Genomic DNA, 20,694 nt, shown 5'->3' with positions numbered 1-20,694 from the left:
GGAGCCTGCTTCTCCCTCTGCCTGTGTCTCTGCCTCTCTCTCTGTGTCTCTCATGAATAAATAAATAAAATCTTAAAAAAAAAAAAAACAATAGCCATTCTAGCTTTCTTTTAATAAGACTAACATGGTGTAAGCTTTATATCGTCTTCTTACTTTCTTTGTATTTTCATATTTGAAATGTACTTCTTGTGGTTAACACATTGCCTTGTCTTGCTTTTTTATAGACAAATTTTGTTTTTTAATTGGGATATTTAGACTATTTATATTTAATGTTATTGTTGAATATTTAAGTTTATATTAATCCTTTTTCTATAAATTTATTTGTCTTATCTGATTCTTATTCCCTTTTTTTCTCAGACTTCTTTTTAAATTAATTGAGTTTTGATGAATCAATTTTGTTCACTTTTTTGGCTTATTATCTGAGTTATTTTATTATTTTATTGGTTGCAACGGGATTTATGACACACATATTTAACTTAATACAGTTATCTTCAAAGGATTATACCACCTGACCTATACTATAAGAACCTTAAGATAATATGCTTCCATTTCTTCTCCAAAAGGCTTTCTAAACCTTTTGCTTTTACACATTATAAATTCTACACTAAATTTTTTTTATTGTTTAGCTATTGATTATTTTTAAAAGAGATATAAACAGTAAGCTAAAACCTCACAGATATTTACCCACATAGTTAAAATCCTCAATTCTTGATATTCCTTTGTATAGATCCATATTTCTCTCTGCTATAATTGTCTTTTTGCCTTAAGGACTACCATAAGCTTTTTTTTTTTAATAGTATGAATCTATAGGTGATGAATTCTTCCAGTTGTTTTATGTCTGAACAAGTCTTTATTTTATCTTCATTATTGAAAGATATTTTTAATGGGTATAAAGTTCTTGGGAAATAGAATTTTTTCTTCTGGTATTTTAAATGTAGTTTTACTTGTTGTCTTAATTATATAATTTTCTGTAAGAAATTTGTCAACTCCATTTCCCTATATGTAATATGACCCTTTCCCTCTGGCTACTTCTAAGATTTTTCTCCTTATGACTCTGTTAAGCGATTCAATTGTGATATGACTTTGTGACATTTAATTTTATTTATTTGTATTTTTAGTGGCTGCATCTTAGATATTTTATTTAAACACTTTCTAAGCTTTGGGCGAAAAAATTTCTAAGCATCTTTTAAATGTTTCAAAATTTCTAAAGAAATCTGATAATAATCATTATTTTTAACTCTCAGAATTCACAACTTATGGCAATCTAAAACTATGAGTCAACATGGAGTTGGTAATGGAGATTTTTTATACAGTAAAATGTGTAGAATGTAAACTGTATTTTTATAGCAGTATAATTAACATTCAGTGTCATACTAGTTTCAGGTGTATGGTATAATAATTCACCAATATTTTAAAATATTTACTATTGAAGTATAGTTGACATACAATGTTATATTAGTTTCAGATGTGCAATATAGCAATTTGACAATCTCATACATTACTCAGTGCTTACCGTGCTAAGTGTGGTCACCATCTGTCCCCATAGAACATTATTATGATATTATTTACTATACTTCCTATGCTATGCTTTTCATTTCCATGACTTATTTATTTTACAACTAGAAATTTAATTCCCTTCACCTATTTCACCATTCTTCCACTCTGGCAGCCATTAGTTCTCTGTATTTGTAAGTCTGTTTCTGTTTTTGTTTGTTTTGTTTTTCTGGTTCCACATAGGTTCTCTGTCTGATTTATTTCATTTAGCATAATACCCTCTAGGTCCACCCATGTTGTCACAAACGTCAAGATCTCATTTTTTATGGTTGTGTAATATTCCATTGTGTATATATACTGTATTTTCTTTATCCATTCATCTATCAATGGACACTTGGATTGATTCAATATATTGGCTATTATAAATAATGCTGCAATATACTTTGGGGTGCAGATATCTTTTTGAAATAATACTTTTGTTTTCTTTGGGTGATTACCCAGTAGTGGAAATACTGGATCATATGTATTTCTAATTTTAACTTTTTGAGAAACCTTCATGGTTTTTTCCATAGTAATTGCACTAATTTATATTCCTATCAACAGTACGAGGGTTCCCTTTTCTCCACATCCTTGCCAACACTGATTTCTTTCTTTTTGTTATTAACCATTCTAACATGTATAAGGTGATATTTTGTGGTTTTAATTGGCATTACCCTGATGATGAGTGATGTTGAGCATCTTTTTAGTGTCTTGGCCATCTGTATGTTTTCTTTATAAAAATTCCTATTAGGGACGTCTGTCCATTTTTAATTAGATTATTTGTTTTCTTGGTGTTGAGCTGTACAAGTTCTGCATATATTTTGGGTATTAACCCCTTATCAGATATATCATTTTCAAATATCTTCTCCCACTAAGTTGGTTACCTTTTTGCTTTGTTAATGGTTTCCTTTGTTGGGCAAAAGCTTTTTATTTTAGTTTAGGTTCAATACTTTATTTTTGCTTTTGTTTTCTCTTGCCTAAGGAGACATATACATAAATACGTTGCTAAGGCCATTGTCTGAGAGATTACTGATTGTGTTCTCTTCTAGAATTCCTGTGGTTTCAGATTTCACATTTATATTTTTAATCCATTTTGAGTTTATTTTTGTGTATTGGGTAGAAAGTGATCCAGTTTCATTATTTTGTGTGCACCTTTGCAGTTTTCCCAATACTATTATTAAAAAGACTGTATTTTTCCCTATTGTACATGCTTGCCTCCTTTGTTATAACTGTAAATGTGGGCTTATTTCTGGGTTCTCTCTTCTGTTCCACTGATATATATGTCTATTTTTGTTCAAGTACCATACCATACCATACCATACCATACCATACCATACCATACCATACTATACCATATTTTTCTTTAGGCTCTGTGTTAGCTGAATACCTTAGACATGTTTGTTTATAGTTTTCATTAAATATGAATATTTTCATGTCATTATTTCTTTATATATTATCTTCTATTCCTTTATTTCTTGTCCTTCAGTTATCACAGTTACACATATACTAGATTGTTTACAGTTGTGTCATAATTTACTGATGATCTGCTCTTTTTTTTAAGATTTATTTGTTCATTATTTATGATAGACAGAGAGAGAGAGAGAGGCAGAGACACAGGAGGAGGGAGAAGCAGGCTCCATGCAGGGAGCCCAATGCAGGACTCGATCCCGGGAACCCAGGATCGCGCCCTGGGCCAAAGGCAGGCACCAAACCACTGAACCACCCAGGGATCCCCTCATCTGCTCTTTTTAAAATCAATTCCTTTCCCTCTGTATTTTATTTTTAGTTTCTATTGTTTTGTCTTCAATTCTTTTCTTCTATAATATCTAGTTAGCTGTTAACCCTGTCTAGTATATTTTTATCTGATATGTTATAGTTTTATCTTTGAGTATTCAATTTGGAGATTTTATTACCCAATTGTCTACTTAAATTGGAATACACAGAACAGTTAAAATGTCATTTTAATGCCCTTTATCTACTACTTCCAATAGGAGCGTAAGTTCTGCATTAGTGTTGATTAATTGGTTAATTTTCCCATTATCATATACATTTCCTCCTTCTCTACATGTCTGTCAAATTTTGATTGTATGACAGACATTGTAAATTTTAACTGTTTAATGCTGGATACCTTTGTATTCAGTAAGAATCCAGTTTGATCCTTTGCTTTTAAGATTTGATCTTGCTTTTAAGATTTGCTGTGAAAGACCAGAGGTATTCTCAGTTATGGGTTAATTATTCTCCACTACTAAGGCAAGACGGTTCTGTTTTTGTACCCAATGCCCTGTGAATCTGAACTTTTGCCATGTGGTTGATGAGAACAGGCACATTTTCTAGTTCTGTGTGAATTCTAGGCACTGTTTCTTCTCATCATTTTTTTGTTCCTTCCCTGGCCCCAGGTCACATAAGTTCTGATCAGTACTTAAATACTCTAAGAAAATCCTTTGAAGACCTTAAGAGTTGTCTTGCTGTATAGTTCTTTCCTACCTGGTATTTTATTCTATGAACTCTTAGCCACCTTAGTCTCCCTAGACTCTGAATTCTAACTCCTCACTCAGAGAATCCACTGGGTTTTGCCTGAATTCCCTTTTCCTATGCCAGAGACTAAAAGCCTCTTAATACCATATGCTAAGTCAATCATAAGGCTATCATATTTGTTCCCCATCTGTCAGAAATCACTAGCCTTTGTTGCCTTATGTTTGGTGATTCCTATAGTGGTGTCCCTGTTTTTTATTGTCGTTGTCATTGTTTCAAATGGGAAATTCATATTACTCTAAATGGCCCTCATTTGTTGTTGTTGTTGTTTTATAATAATTCAAATGTGACAGTTGAATGTCTAGGGATTTGCTTTATCACACATAAAGATACACTATAAAGTTACAACAGATAAAATTTCTTGGTTGGTCTGGTCTGGTGCTTCCTATAACACTGGTTGCTGAGTAGAATGGGTCTCCCTTAATAAAATGTTCCTATTCCTTCAGACCCACACTTGGCTGTACAGCATATACAAATTTCTTTAAATACTAACTGTGACATTGTTTCATAAATGAGAGGAATAGTTAAGTTGTATATCACAATGAGGTTTTTCAGAGTTCAAAAAGAAAACACTTAAATAGAATAAGAATTATCTTTGCAGGCTTAAATTCATTACTAAGCTTAATGATCCTGCAGCACACCTTGCTTCTTCAATTGCTCCTTGCAGATTGTACTCCCCTGCAAGAAACCTCAGTATAACAAAGAAGTAATTGCTTGATTTCCTCTGTACTGCATTAGCATATTCCTAAGGTTTGATTCCTCTGGATAGCACATAGGAAACTTTACCAGGACAATCTATGCCTATTGATATCCAAACTTCTAAGAGTGAAGGATGAGAAGGAGGTTTTATAGTTTTAGGTCTCTTGGGTGAGTCCACTTACTTAGGTCTATCTTTCACTGTGTCTTAACCAATATTACTTAGTTTGCTTTTTTTTTCAGTAATTCTAAATGCATTACAATTGTATAACCATAAACTTGTCACCCAAAGCACATTATTTGTGAGAGTGAAACAGCACTTGTAAACCATTATTTGCCTTGGGGAAAAGAAACATAAGATTGCCTTATTTAGAATTTTGTTTACCAAAATTCCATAAACTCTTTAATTATATCAAGACAAAATAGTATCTGTATTCCTGTTTCTAATTATAAGCACTGCATCGGTGTGCTTATAATTAGGTGGCGTTCCTGTGGCTCCTCTTTTATTCCTGAAAACCTATAACTCCCTTCAAATGCAGGAAAAGAGCTAAGCAAAATCCTATATATAGTCATGATATACTGCAACCATGGAAGAGGGACATGTGTTACATATTAAGAGATAGCAAGGAAATATCTTTCCTTACTATTTGTTGTTTAGGAGCATTAGTTATAAAGACTTTCTGTTCTGGGAAATGGAAGAGTTAAACTAAAATAGAATAACTTGGGACGCCTGGGTGGCTCAGCAGTTGAGCACCTGCCTTCGGCCCAGGGCGTGATCCTGGAGTCCTGGGATTGAGTCCCACATCCAGTTCCCTGCATGGAGCCTACTTCTCTCTCTGCCTATGTCTCTGCCTCTCTCTTTTTATGTCTATCATGAGTAAATAAATAAAATCTTTTTTTTAAAAAAATAGAATAATTACATAAGATAGTTGCATCAAATATGGCACAAGAACAGATAATTGTAATATGATCCACACATTAAAAAAATGCTAACATTTACAGTCAAAAGGCATGAACAAATAAGGAACAGAAAAAATAAATCTAAAAGTCCTATGCACAGCTGAATAAATGTTCTCTGACTTTTGAAAATTAAAACAAAACAAATTATTTTTTCAGTCAAATTGGGGGTAGGGGAACATTCACTTTCATAGATTGATGATAAGAGTATTAATTAATCAACTTAATCTTTCCAAAAAGCAAATTGCCATAATCTGTTAGGGGCATTAAAAACTACCCAGAGTTTAACTCTAGAAATTAACGTGAAGGATTGAGATAATTTTTCTTTTTTCTACTTTTCTATATTTTCCCAATGCTATGTCTTTATACTCCAAAGGGAACAGTAAATATTACATTGAAACCCTACAGCAAATATCACCATCTAGTTTAGCTGATACCCTTCAGAAAAATTAAGAAATAGATCTAATAAAGTGAATTTTCCTTTCTGTTATTGCCATTATACCATATGTTAATAGGAAGATATACCTCGACATACAAATGCAGGTAATTATAGACACATACTCAAAGTAAAACCTTATCTATTTAGAACTGTTGGGAACTGAGTCAGCTCTTCCAGACAGGTGAGATTTAGCTGAGCTTCTGATTGATGAAGAACAATGCTTTTGAATTGTTGTTTATAAAATTACCCTCCTACATACATATTTTGAAGAATAAGAAAGTAGAAAAATGATGTTTGGACAAAACTGATGACAATGCTCAGACACTAATAGTTAAAACTATTTATTCATAGAAGACATATTTTAAAATACATAGTATATGTCTTAGAAGTGGCAATAATAATAATAGCTACTATTTATTAAAATTTGTCATATGCTAGGAACTTTGTATATACTAAATCTATTTACAAAAAATGGTAAAGGCAGACATTAAAATGACCTTTTATTAAATAAAAGGAAACTGAATCAAGGCAATTTTTAAGAAGATTGACCTAAATTATGTAATCATTAAATGATTAAACCAAAATTTTAGAACAGGTCTCTTTTTTTCTGAAGACAAGGTTTTGTTTTGTTTTGTTTTGTTTTTTTCCCAGTTATTTTCTGTAGGTTCCTAGAGTCTTCAGTGTCAATAAGAGACTTCTTGGTGGTTCTCAGAGACCCAGTCCCAGGACACTCCAATCCCACCCAAACTTCCCCATGCACACTTCAATAGGAGTAGCTCCATTTTATCTGCCTTACCATGGAGTTCTTGGCAACAGTAAGGTTGAAAACAATAAAAGGAATCAATAAAAAACAACGCATTAGACCAAACTGCTCCTCTTTATTCTTCTCCCTCTCTCCCTCCCTCCCCCACCATCCCACTCTCTTCCTTCCCTGCTGCTCCTCCTCTTCACGATTTTTATCCCCCACATAAGGATCCCTGAAGTCAAACAAATAATTACATACACATATAAACATGTAATCAGTACACATTTATTATGTAGGGGGAATGGGGAAAATACTTATTACTGAATCTATTTGTTTCTAAAACCTGGAATTCAGCTAAATTGTCTATCTCAATAGTAGCTTTGCAACAGCTTTTCTATAAGAAGTTATTTATCTGGTCTAGGAGCAATGGTCGAAAATTGTAGCTTTATTAAATGTCATTGAGGTCAATGCAAGATTTGTGTGCTGATGGCAAATACGTGTCCCCAGTGTCTTGCCAAAATGACAGTTCTGAGTGCAATTAGAGAAGTATATGGGAACTGCAACTGGATTTAGGGCTCTAATTCATATATTAAAATAGATGTACTTAAATCGTCTGTGACATAGAACCCAGATTCTCAGCCCTGGGGGTTCAGAATTATCTGTGACACTTTGAAAAACAAATAAGCATGAGATTCCTTTATACTCACTGAATCAGTATCTTCATGAATTACCTTTGTATCTCTAATTTTTATTTATTTCTTTTAAGATGTATTTATTTATTTTAGAGAGAGAGTGCAGGAGCTGGGAAAGGGACAGAGGGAGAGAGAGGGGAAGAAGCCTTACTGCTGAGCCAGGAGCTCTACCATAGGGGTTTGATCTCATGACCCTTAGATCATGACCTGAGCTGAAACCAAGTGTCTGACACTTGACCAACTAAGCCAGCCAGGTGCCACTGTATTTCTAATTTTTGAAAACTCTAAGGTATTAAGATACATAAGCTCGAGAGCAATTTAAATAGAAGATCATTGAAAGTGGCATACATTGTACAAGTGAGTGTAGATGTGCATCCATACACACATGTAATCAATGTTTACATTCAAGTTCTACAGTTAGTATATTAATTCCTAGGTCTCCCAGTTAGGGACGCTCTACCTTTCACTTTGCTTTTACTTTGTTCTTAATAGCTTAGATTTAATTTTGACCCAAGCCAAAATTTAAAATTGACAAGGTCAGTGATAATTATAATGAGACAGATCCTCACTGAGATGTTAATGTGTTGAATTGAACTCCCTTTAATATTAATGGGAGCTCAATAGGGAGATGACAGTGATAAGTATGTAATAAGAGTTTTCTTCCTAAAATAAAAACCAGTTTTAAATGTGAAACCCTTCTATTTGTTTGCAACATAAAAGGAAAGTCTACTTATCATTTCAATCATTATTTTGAATAATTAACTAAAATTTTGCAAAGGTAAACAATTACTTTGTATGTTTAACACTTCCTTTACTCTATCCCCTTACAAGTAACATGAAGGCACAAAGTGCTTCAGATAAAAACTAAAGAGGTGTTGGACGACTACATATATCTTCATGAACCAGCATAATGGGAATCTAGAAGGAGGGCAGAAGTTCTATTAATTTAATAATTAAATTTACTCTGGTGCAAAATGAAAACCTATTTTCTAAAACCTAAAAATTAGGACTCTATTTTTAGTAATTTAATTTACCATGAAGGTTGCAGATAATTTTTAGATATCCAGTTACTAATTATTCACAGAATATGTGGATCTAGGCTTTTCATCTTCTATCATATAATATTTCATTACATCACCACATGATTGATAACATAAATTCCATTTGTGTAACGTAATTCAGGAAATGGGTTTCTTTTTTGTTGCAACATTTAGTTCCTATGAAAGTTCTGTAAAGTCGGTAGACGAATATCATTAACCCAATTTTGTAGATTAAGAAATTGACTACACTTAGGATAAAGGCCAAAGCTTCCAGTTTAGAAGAGCTAATGTCAAGGTCAAAACAAAAGTTTTCTGATTCCAAGTCCATAAAATTAAAGGCAAAGATTACAAGAAGAAATAAATTAAGTGCTGTTTTTTTATCAATTAGAAAAAGTTTTAAAGGGATATGATTGAATCGTAACATAAATGAATTGTGGAATTATCTTTGAATTTTATTGACCTAAGTGCTTTTTTCTGTTTTCCTAAATAAACTTAGTTGGCTAGCAGCAAGCTGACTAATAATATGAAAGTTTACACAAGTAATCTAACTTCATAAGGATATATTTATCAACTTGTTCTTAGCCTCTTCTTATGGCTAGTATTCCTACACAAAATATTGAGAATTCAGCACAGTGTCTACTATAGAGAAAGCACTCAAAAGTTTGAAATATAATTTAATTATAGAAATATTATTGGTTATTTGAGTTATACATAGCCTATCATTAACTATATCTATGGGTGTAAATCATCTACCAATCTCCTAAAGGAAAATTTATCACATTTAGTTGACATGCTAATATAGCACACAATAGTAGAGTTTAGTATTATGTGTCATATGTGAGTAAGTAGGATATAAGTATATATTTGACAATATTTGAACACAAGCAAGTTCAAGGAAGTCACTTTAATTCTACTCCAAAATTTATATTTAGTGGAAATGTGAAGACTTCTTCCTCTCTAATCTCACCCAATCTACCCAAGTATTATTCTCCCTTTCCCATGATGTTTGTCATACCCCCTTAGAAGTTTCAATAACTTGTTAATGAAGTATTAAAACTAATTTCCCTTATCCTTTAATAATTTTAGTCAATAGCAAAATGGCTTGCCTACAATGCCCCATCATAAATAAGTAAACAGTAAACAAATGAATAATACTTTCTAAAATTAAAATTAATGTGTTTTATAAAAATTCTACTCTTAGAAAATAACACATGCTGATGATTAGTATTTGGTTGAGGTAGGAGTTGGGATAGTAAATGAGAAAGGGGTCATTTTGAGGCTGAACTCTACATAAGAAGAGAGAAAAAGGTAAGGCTAAATAGATAATGCTTAAGATTATTTATATAAAGTGCATCCTACTTGAACATAGGCTTTGATGTAGTTTTGTAAAAAAATGTAGCATGCATTTGTTTATAACATAAAGAATTTTAATATACTGCTAAAACTGGAATATATAATCTTGAAAGCCATGATTTAGATTTTCTATGGAATATATTCAATTATAAAGTTCATTATGGGGGATCCCTGGGTGGCTCAGTGGTTTAGTGCCTGCCTTCGGCCCAGGGCATGATCCTGGAGTCCCGGGATGGAGTCCCAAGCTAGGCTCCCTGCATGGAGCCTGCTTCTCCCTCTACCTGTGTCTCTGCCTCTTACTCTCTCTGTGTCTGTCATGAATAAATAAATAAAATCTTTTTTAAAAAATTTAAAGTTCATTATGCCTTTGGGCATAAAATGGGAGACTAAAATATCCGTATAAGAAAGTACTCCCAGAGGGTAGGAATGACCACAAAGCCACTTATCACAAGAGAACATAAGTACAAGACTGAACAACACTTCTCAGTGTGCAGTTTAAGAAAACAGGGTTAGAATTGAGATATTTAGTATTAGCTGGAAGAAAATCACATTATTTCATTTACATATGTGCACTTCATACATAATACCAGCTTATAGGAATAAATCAGATGCTAAATAAAAGGAGAAAAATAAAAGAAAAATTGAAATTCACTCATCAGTTCTTTAGTTTTTGAAGCAGTTAACATCTTAGTTATTAGTTCCAATGAAGAAAGTATGTTCTGAATTATGGTAATTACATTCACGAAGGATTAAATTATTATGGTGAGCCAGTCCATTTCATAATTAACAGTCATTCATTTAAGATATAATTTCAAATATTTAAAATGTGTTAATGTAATAATTATATGATTGCCACTTTTTCAAAGAAACAGACTTATGATTGAAGCTAATGATGGATCTTAGCTACCAAAAATATTATCTTTTCTTCTGAAGAAATTGTGCAAATTAGTATTATAGGTAAATCGTCTGATTATTATTGATTCAGTGAAATTGTTTTTTAAAAAAAGTTGCCTCTAATGAAACAATGTATCATGTAACTGATATTTTGCCATTTTTTCTTCTTGTATAATTATTAAAAATAAACTGGCATAAGTGTTGTAAGTACAAACAAAATTACAGTAAGTCTTTTGTGTCCAAGACACAATTAATGCTCATGAATAGTGAATTCTTTCTCTTAGGATCCTGGCATACCTTTGATTATGCTTAACAAGTGCTAGTTCAGTTTGTACATAAGTCTGTTTATTCTTATTTTAATTACATTGTTTAATTATATAAAACAAAAAACAAAAAAATGGACATAAAAAGAGACATTTCTGACTCTGAAAATTATGTTAAATTACTTCAGAAAACTTTAAAAAGACAAGACACTACTTTAAAAATTCTGCTAAAATATACATGGATGATACATTCAAAAAAGAAGATGAGTTGTAATCTAGAAAGATCTGCTCTTCAGATTTGCTTCACAAGTCTCCCTTCACAGTAAAGAAAACAACACTGTAATTTGTTGAGATGAAATTATGAGTTTTATGGAAAAATAACAATCCAGAATCAAGAGTATCAGATCCACTTAAAAAGCCAGGAAAACTCTGGTAAACAAATTTTCATTTAGCAGCTTTTCAGCTTTCGTGAAAAGTTATGCTAAGTATCTAAGTCTATATTCACCCAAACTAATCAACATTACTTATATTCAACAAAGAACGAGTCTTAACCACTGGAAGAAAGGAATTCAGCTATAGTCTTAAAAAAAAAAACAAAAACACCAACTGAAACATGAGTTTACCAAGACCAATAAAAAGTTATTGGGAGGATAGTGATAAAGAATGTAACATGTGAACAAAGTTTCTTTCATGATTATGGTTAAGTGGGGGGAAAAAAAGTTATTTAGAATGGTCTAGTGTGTATGATCCAATGGGATATTGTCCACAGAGATAGGATGCTCAGGCACTAAACACTTAAGCAGCACATTGGAATCCGCAGCTACTGCCAAGTTAACCAATGCAATGCTGCCCAGCTTGCCTGCTCTCCTATCCTTTCAACACATCTAAAGTGTTGTTGGCTTTTTTCTGTTAGTGATCTTTGGTGCCATGCACATTAATTACAATCCATTGGCTGTAGTGCTACACAATAAAAAGTATGAGGATTTATCTTGAGAAAAAAATAGCTATCATTTATAATTTTATCACCTTCTTTCCTTTTTTCTCTTCCATCTTTTTTTAACCTAGTTACAGAAGTTTATAATCGTATACATAGCATATAATCATTTATCCAAATAATGGCTCACTGTTGAGAATGCGTGTGTGTTTTTTATTACCATTTGTTTTTCTCTCCTAATGCAGCCAGTGGCTATCTTACACCTTTATTATATTTCCTTTTATGTATTAAATGTGTTTGTTGCATGTGTATTAATGAGATTAAGCTAAATTTCTATAACAACAGCAACAACAAACAAAACTAGATGCCTCAAACCAGTAGAGGTTTATTTTTTTCTCTCATGTTGCAGTCCAAGTGGTTGTTCTAGATCTGAGTTCCCAGGTTTCAAATAGATAATTAGTGATCTGGGTTTTTTCCATCTTGTATCTGTGCCATCCTCTTCAGAGATTTCCTTTTAAACTTTAAGGGGGAGTAAGGGATTAGAGCTGATATGAAAGAGAAGAGAAAATGGAGAAGTTAGTCTACTGCTCATGGGCCCCAGTCCAGAGATGGTATATGTGAAGTCATTCACAATCCATTGGCAAGAATGCATTGGGAAAGTTCACAATCCACTGTATTTTTATCTTATGGTCTATGATGTTAAAGTTTTAGTTGAGAAATCTTACCTCTCATACTTCTTTTCTCCTAACTTTGTCTTTAGCATTTGTGTCTTTTAGTGCCCTTGGAGTCCTTTCCAGGAGTATTACTAGGAATTCATGTTTATGTTTTCCCTAAAATGGATCAGTTTTCAAACAACATATACTAAGAAATTTTTATTTTTCCAGTTGATTTTTGGAGCCATCTTTATCAAAATATCAAGTTTTTTATATTCATGAAGAAGCTCAAAGAAGTTTGAGCTATTCATTTAATTATAACAATGGCTTTGTAATCTGTCTTAAAATTTTCTGAAAAAAAATTGAGATATCTTTTCCTCAGGGTCACAGCTACATGTAGATAAATTTCATGTAAATTTTAGAGTAAATTTATTAAATTTCTCAAAACACCAAAATATTATGGAATATTTTTATAATATGTTACTATGTTTTCTAGCTGCTTATTGTTAATGTAAGTAAATACTATTAATTCCTATTAACTTACCATGTATCAATAAAATTATTGAACTCTCATTTCCTTAAATTATTTATTGATTTTTTTTCTAGGAAATTATAGCAGTGGCAATAAATACAACTTACTTCTTCCCTTCCAAATTATGCCTGTGCTTGTTATTTATTTTTCTTTTCTTATGGTATTAGCCAGGATGTCAAATATTATGCAAATTGTGATGAACTTAGGCATTTTATATCTTTCCCATCCATAAAAATAATATATTTATTATTTATCTCTATGATATTTTCCTATAGGTTTTAGTGTTTAGTTTTTACCTCTACTCTTAATTTCTATGCATAAATTAATAAAGCTTTTATTGTATATTAAATAGGCACATAAATAAATGTACTGGGGCACCTGAGTAGTTCACTGGTTAAACATCTGCCTTTGGCTCAGGCCATGATCCCAGGGTCCTGTGATTGAGCCTCATCAGACTCCTTGCTCAGCAGGGAGCCTGCTTCTCCCACCCCCTCTACTTACCACTCGCCCCTGCTTTTGCTCTCTCTGTCAAATAAATGGATAAAGTATTTAAAAAAATAAACAAGTGTACTTAAAAGATTATCTACATCATTATTTTCCTTTTTAATGCATTAAAGTGGGACCATCTTTGTATTCTGACAATAAGCCAAATCTAATCATGATGCACGCGTATTAATTACATATTGGATTTATCACCCATTGTTTTATTCAGTTTTGCTTCTACACTGATGAGTCTATAATTAACTTTTCTTATATTATTGTTACAGAGTTTTGAATTCAATATTCTATTACCTTTGTAAAAGAGTAAGGGATAGGTAAAGAGACAATGAAAGAATTAAAGTGGAAAACCAATTCATTTTATTATACATTGACTCAAAAAGATTAAAGACTTGAGTGTAAGAACTGAGACCATAAAAAAGTTTCTTGACATTGGCCTTGGGAAAGGTTTTTTTGAATTTGAAAGCAAAAGCAAAGGCAATAAAAACAAAAATAAACCAGTGAAAGTGCATCAAACTAAAAAATTGCTAAGCAGAGAAAGAAATCATCAAAAACTGGAAAGACAACCTATGAGATGGGAGGAAATATTTGCAAAGCAGATATTTGATAAGAGATTAATATCCAAAATAAGTAAAAAACTCATAACTCATTAGCAAAAAACCCAGAAATATCTCAATTAAAAAAAGGAAAAAGACCTGAATAACCATTTTTCCAAATAAGATATTCAAATGGTCAATAGAGATGTGAAAAGATGTTTCTAATCATGAAGAAAATGCAAATCCAAACCAGAATGAGTTGTCACCTCACACATGTTAAGACTTCTATTATCAAAAAGACAAGAGATAAATGTTGACGATCTAGAGAAAAGGGAAGCCTTGTACATGGTTGGTGAGAACGAAACTGCTACAGCTACTGTGGAAAACAATATGGAGGCCCCTGAAAAACTTAAAAATAGAACTACAACCTTGTTTCTTCAAGTTGACATAGGATGTGCTCTGTGGTTACAGATGGTCTCAGGCAGACTCCCTGGTGGTATGAGACTGGTGGCTTTGCTCAGCAATTGGGTCAGACTGCAGTCTTTGTTTCCTGTCTGGGCAGGGCTATAGAATGGCCTCCAAGGCCTGGAAGACGATTTGGCTGGAAACCCAAGCCAGGAAGAACTGTTGAATGAGCTCCCTTGCCAGTTGGGGCCACCATCCTGGTTCTGCAAGTGGACAGATGTGCTGACTATGATCTCTTCTTGAGCACTGCTGCCTGCAAGAATACAGTTTGCTGAGATCCTAAATGCTGGTCCTCTACCGATCCCCAGTGGTCTGGCCTTCAGATTCCCCCAGTGTTTCCTGTGAGGCAAGACCCAAGTGGGCCCTGTGAAAAGTGTCCTGTAATGCTGGGAAAGCTAAATGTCTACCTCCAACTCTGTTTTTCCACTAGAGAAACTGTAGGCCTAGAAGAGCCCTCTTGGTGTGGTGCCCTACTGGCCTGAGAGTGGAAGACATGCAATCAAAGTGAAAGTGTTCCTCTTTTCTCTGTGGTCCTTCTTTGTCTCTGTGGTAGTGGTGGGGTTGGAGGGCTTCAGCTCCACCCTCAGGTTCTGGGATCTGCACAATGATATCTTGCCTAGGGATAATTGCTAGAAAGTCTTTTTGTGAGGGGGGCTGAGGTTGGGAATGTAATATTTTGCTACCTTGATGACATCACCACTCAATTTCTTTTTTAACAGTTTATTGAGGTGTAATTCACATATCATATAATTCATTTGTTAAAATTGTAAAATTTGATGGGTCTTACTACAGTTATAGAGTTGTATAGTTATCACAATTAATTTTGGAATTTTTTAGTACCTCAAAAAAAAAAAAAAAGAAAAGAAAAGAAACCCACACAAAACGCACACACTTTAACACACCCCATCAATTTTCCCTGTCTTCATCTGTGCCAACTCCAGGTAACCACTTATCTCCTTTCTGTCTCTATAGATGTCTTATTGTGGGCATTTAGTATAAATAAAATCATACGATATGTGGTGTTTAGTGACTGACTTCCTTAGCTTAGCATGTTTTTAAGTTTCATCCATACTAGGTATCATACTTCATTCATTTTTATGACTAACTAATGTTCCATCTTATGAACATACAACATTTTTCATCCATTCATCACTTGTTTGTCATTTGGATTGTTTCTACTTTTTGGCTAATATGAATAATGCTGCTATAAATATTCATGTACATTTTTTTGTGTGGGCACATAAAACCCCAAGAGTCTGAGGTCCCTAGGGGACACAGTCAGTTAAATGACTAACTCGATTTCAGCTCAGCTTATGATCCTAGGGTTGTGAGATTGAGCCCTGCATCAGGCTCTGTGCTGGGGGTTTAACCTGCTTAAGTCTCTTTATCCCCCTTCTCCTTCTGCCCCTCTCCTCACGCTCTCTCTCCCTCTCTAAACACAAAACCAAAAACCAAACAAATAACCCCCCCCCAAAAAAAAAACCCACAAAAAAACACCTAGGATCAAATTGGTGTGTTATATAGTAACTATGTTTAACCTTTTGAGGAACTGTACAACTGTTTTCCAAGGTGGTTGTACAATTTTATATTCCCACTAAAAGTGTATGATTACTGATTTTTTCCTATAGTGGTCAATATTATTATCTGACTATATAATTATAATTGTATTAATACATGTGAAGTGCTATTCATTGTGGTTTAATTTATATTTCCCTAATGGCTAATGATGTTAGATATCTTTTCATATGCTTATTGGACATTTATATGTCTTCTCTGAAGAAATATCTATTCAAATCCTTATCCACTTTTTGATTGGATATTTTGTTTTGAAATTAGCTTCTTATATAAGTAGGTAATTTTGATAATATTAATCATCTTTGCCTCCTTGGGATATATTCTACTCAGTCATGGTGGGTAGCACTTCTCATATAATATTTAACTTTCTTTACTAATATTTTATATAAAAAATAAAAATTCAGTAGTGAGACTATATTTTTAAGCTATAAATGTCACATTTTAATATTAGGGTTTTGCTAGCATCATAAAGTGAATTTGATAGATTCCTATCTTTTTCAATGCATGGTATTATTGAGAGCTTTTGCTTGAATAAACTCTATAATAAAACAGTCTCTGCACAGAATTTTCTTTAGAAAAAATTGGAGTATTTAGGAAACTTGGGAATGTTGAGGTGAATCTGAGGCAGTCAGGAAGGCTACTGGACTCTGAGAAAATTGAGAAGCATTTGAGTTGCACTTACCTTTTAACTTCAACCTTTGGAGCCAGCTGGGAAAGCAGCTCTAAGAAAGGAGACATCACTTTGGAGATTTGTGGAAGCAAATGATGTGCGTCAAGAACCCCACCAACTCCTCCAAATCCACAAGGGTGCATAATAAGGATGACAGCATCCTAAGAAGAGAAGCATGAGAAAGGGATACGGTGTGTGTGAAGCACCTTGAAAGGCTGAGCATTTTTAGCCAAGGGAAATTAGAAAATCCTTTAATGGACTTACTAAAAACTGCTCCAACTCCTGGTGGACAGTCATTTTTTTTTTCTTTTCCTCAACTTGTCAAATAGCAGTTGTTCTAGAAAGTAGATCAGAAATGGACAAAGAAGTTGCATTTCTCTGAGTTGTAGTGTGATGTAAAATTTGTAGTCCCACTAAAACTATGCTCTCCAAACTTCGAAGAGTGGATGTCAGTGCCAAGTAATTATGACTGTCATTATCCTCATGGATATTCCCCTCATTTTAATTTAACTGTAGGCCTTTAGTTTTCAGTGGCCAAGAAGAAATGAGAAACAATTAACTTTACATTAAAGATAATATTTTTTTTACAGTAGCATTTTAATGTAAAAGCTGTAATGGGCAAACAAATCAGGTTAGTTTCTCCGTAAAATGTCGATTATGCTTCTGGGCCCGAGAACATGCATTTTAACAAGTTTCCAGTCTTTGCTGATTCTGCTCGTCTATTGAGCACACTACGAGTACTGAGGCTTTAGAGCAGGTGATTCTCACTAAATTACCCTAACCAAATCACCTGAATACTATTTTTAAAAGCCAACATCTAATCCCATTTTCTTGCCATTCCTCACTTCTCCAAATAGAGCTGAGGGCGGCTCATCAATGATGTCAGAGATGACGACCTGGCCATACGAATTTAGAATAGAATAAAAATAGGGGGGAAAAAGCCCAAATAGTTCTAACAACGTATCTTCACTGGTGCTTTAGAATAATTCCTTGGTAATTGTAAGAGTAAATCTTCAAAATCTAGAGGTGAATCTATAATTAATTAAGTTCAAAATAGCTTTACTAAATTTGGGATGAATATAGAGTAATTCTGATTTTGATGCAATGACAAATTGGAGATAGGCTCCTTGGAAAATAAAGAAAAGCGCCAAATCATGAAGCCAAATGCCATATTGCATTAAACACAAGAAATGCATGAGTTTTGCTAATATGCCATGGCTTATGTGATTCTAATTGTAACCACTGTGGGTGCATTAATGAGTTTAGCCTCATATACATTACAATGACATTCAAAGACAAATTAGATTATTCACTCATGACTTTATTTAGGAAGAAACTTATTCCCATTAGGAGCAACTTCTCATTTTTTCTCCATGGAGTAGCAGTGCAGTTCCTAGGAGAAATCACTTGGTCAATGCCAGCAGTCTGGTTCAATTTCCTACTATCCAGGGATCCTGAGATTCAAACATCTGTGAAATTTCCAATGGCTTCTTCATGCCAGTGGAAAGTAAAAAATTTCTTGCTTTGATGGTGTTTCCAGATGTTCTTAATGCCGCACATATGGCAAGGGCCATTCTTTCCTAATAAGCTGAGGTTTTCAAAGAATCACACTAGGCAACTGAAATGCAACAGACCCTGAAATCTATCCATAGATTGGCTTTATCTGAAAAGCATTTATATTCTTGACAACCAATATAATGATCCCAAAACCTATATGTAAGGTCTTCCACAGTCATAATGATGAAACAATTTGTAAAATACCCTTGGTTTCTGGCAAAGAGAAGCAGCTTAATTACTGAAAAACAAAAAAACAAAAAACAAAAAAAAACTAGTTTGCTAGAATTTCCTTTCAAAATTGTATGTTTTTCTATTGCTACAGTCTTTGAGGATTAGCTATTGGGAGATATTTCTGGGGCATAAACCTGGAAAAGTGAAACTGCCTTTGGTTTGTCACTCTCCTTTTAATGTAAACTTATCCAGGTCCTCAACTAGTCTACTCAGTTAATTCTTTTTAGTTACATTTTAATAAAAACAAGTTAAATTGTTTGGATGGAAAACAGTGTAAACTTTTCCAATGCCATAACAAATTGTCCAATTGAGGAAGCAGATACGTTAACCTAAACTATTGAAAGAGTCTCTTAAACTCAATAGACCAGTGTGTTTTAGACGAGATTGGGCACGTCCAGGGTGATATGACTGTAGACAGATCAGTGTTTTTTAAAATGCAGTCCCCAACCAGCAGTGGAAACATCACATGGAAACTTGTTAAAAATGCAAATTCTCTGGTGCTACCGCAGATCTACTGAGCTAGAAACTCAGGTGGCACTCAGCATGCTGTAGTTTAACAACTACTTCCAGGTGATTCTGAGCAAGGTAAAGTTTGAAAACCATTGCCTAACTCTGGGAAACGAACTAGGGGTGGTGGAAGGGGAGGAGGGCGGGGTGTGGGGGTGAATGGGTGACGGGCACGGAGGGGGGCACTTGACGGGATGAGCACTGGGTGTTATTCTGTATGTTGGCAAATTGAACACCAATAAAAAATAAATTTATTATTAAAAAAATGAAAACCATTGGCTTAGACTCTATCAGTGCTAGAAGAAATTGGAAAGATTGTGGTGGGACACTTAGGGAGAAGTTAGCTACAATGAAGAAGATCAAGGATGCCTTCATAGTGAATGTGGAATTTAAACAACTTAAAAAGCACCTTTTACAAGTTCAGAAAGATTTTACAGAAGTAAAATGTATCAAAATTGAAAAGAACATTAGGTTCTCACAGAACACATGATCTCTCTGGGGGACATGGAGAAAATCTGAGTAGTTAATTAACAGGGCTACTTACGGGAAGCAATGACAGGACAGGATGGAGAGAGTTGTCTGGCTCACCTTGTGAAAAGTTGTTTATGGATTTTGTTCTCAGCAAAAAGTAACCACCAGAGGTTTCAGAACACAAGAGTAACATCATCACATTTGCTTTTTAGGAATATGACGTTTGGCAGTAAGGTGGTAAACTGAGCTAGAGAGTTGAAAGGTACCAAATAATCAGTCATTTTGATATCAAAATGAGAATTAATGAGGTTTGAAAAGATAATTAGGGAAACCAGGGACTAGTTTTAACAGTTTTTCAAGGTAGCATTGTGGTCAGGTAAAATAGTAGAAGATCCCTTCTATCTAATGTGTAGAAGGTAGCAAAAGACCATTACTCCATCCAAACTCTCTTTGGATCTGGGAATTATTTCATCTCTGATGATAACATCCACGTGTCTGTTCACTTGATATTTTTGCGTGTGTTATATAGATATGCATAACAATATGAGTTACCTTTCTCCTAAATACAGTAATTTGGATTTTGGATTCCTGTATAATGATGGGAAAGGGTGGTAAGGATACAAAGAAACACAAAATAAAAAAACAAATAAAATAAAATAAGCACAAAATGGATTTAAAAAAAAAAAACAGCAAATCTGAGAAGTGTAATAAAATTGGATTCCCGGGTGGTTTAGCTCTGTAAGGCACAAATAGTATGGTGTTCTGGGAAAAAAACACTGGTTTCCATTTCAAATTCTGTCACTCTTAACTGTGTATTGGAAAAGGTCATCAAAAAGACTTGATCACCAGGCCTAGGCACTCAGAGACTCCTTGGAGAAGGGTTCTGCTTATCTTTTCTGCTTCCAGCTGCCGCTCCAAGAA

The sequence above is a fragment of the Canis lupus genome, chromosome 12 (assembly GCF_003254725.2).
Source record: "Canis lupus dingo isolate Sandy chromosome 12, ASM325472v2, whole genome shotgun sequence".
NCBI classification, from domain to species: Eukaryota; Metazoa; Chordata; class Mammalia; order Carnivora; family Canidae; genus Canis; species Canis lupus.
This window is presented reverse-complemented; position numbering follows the sequence as displayed.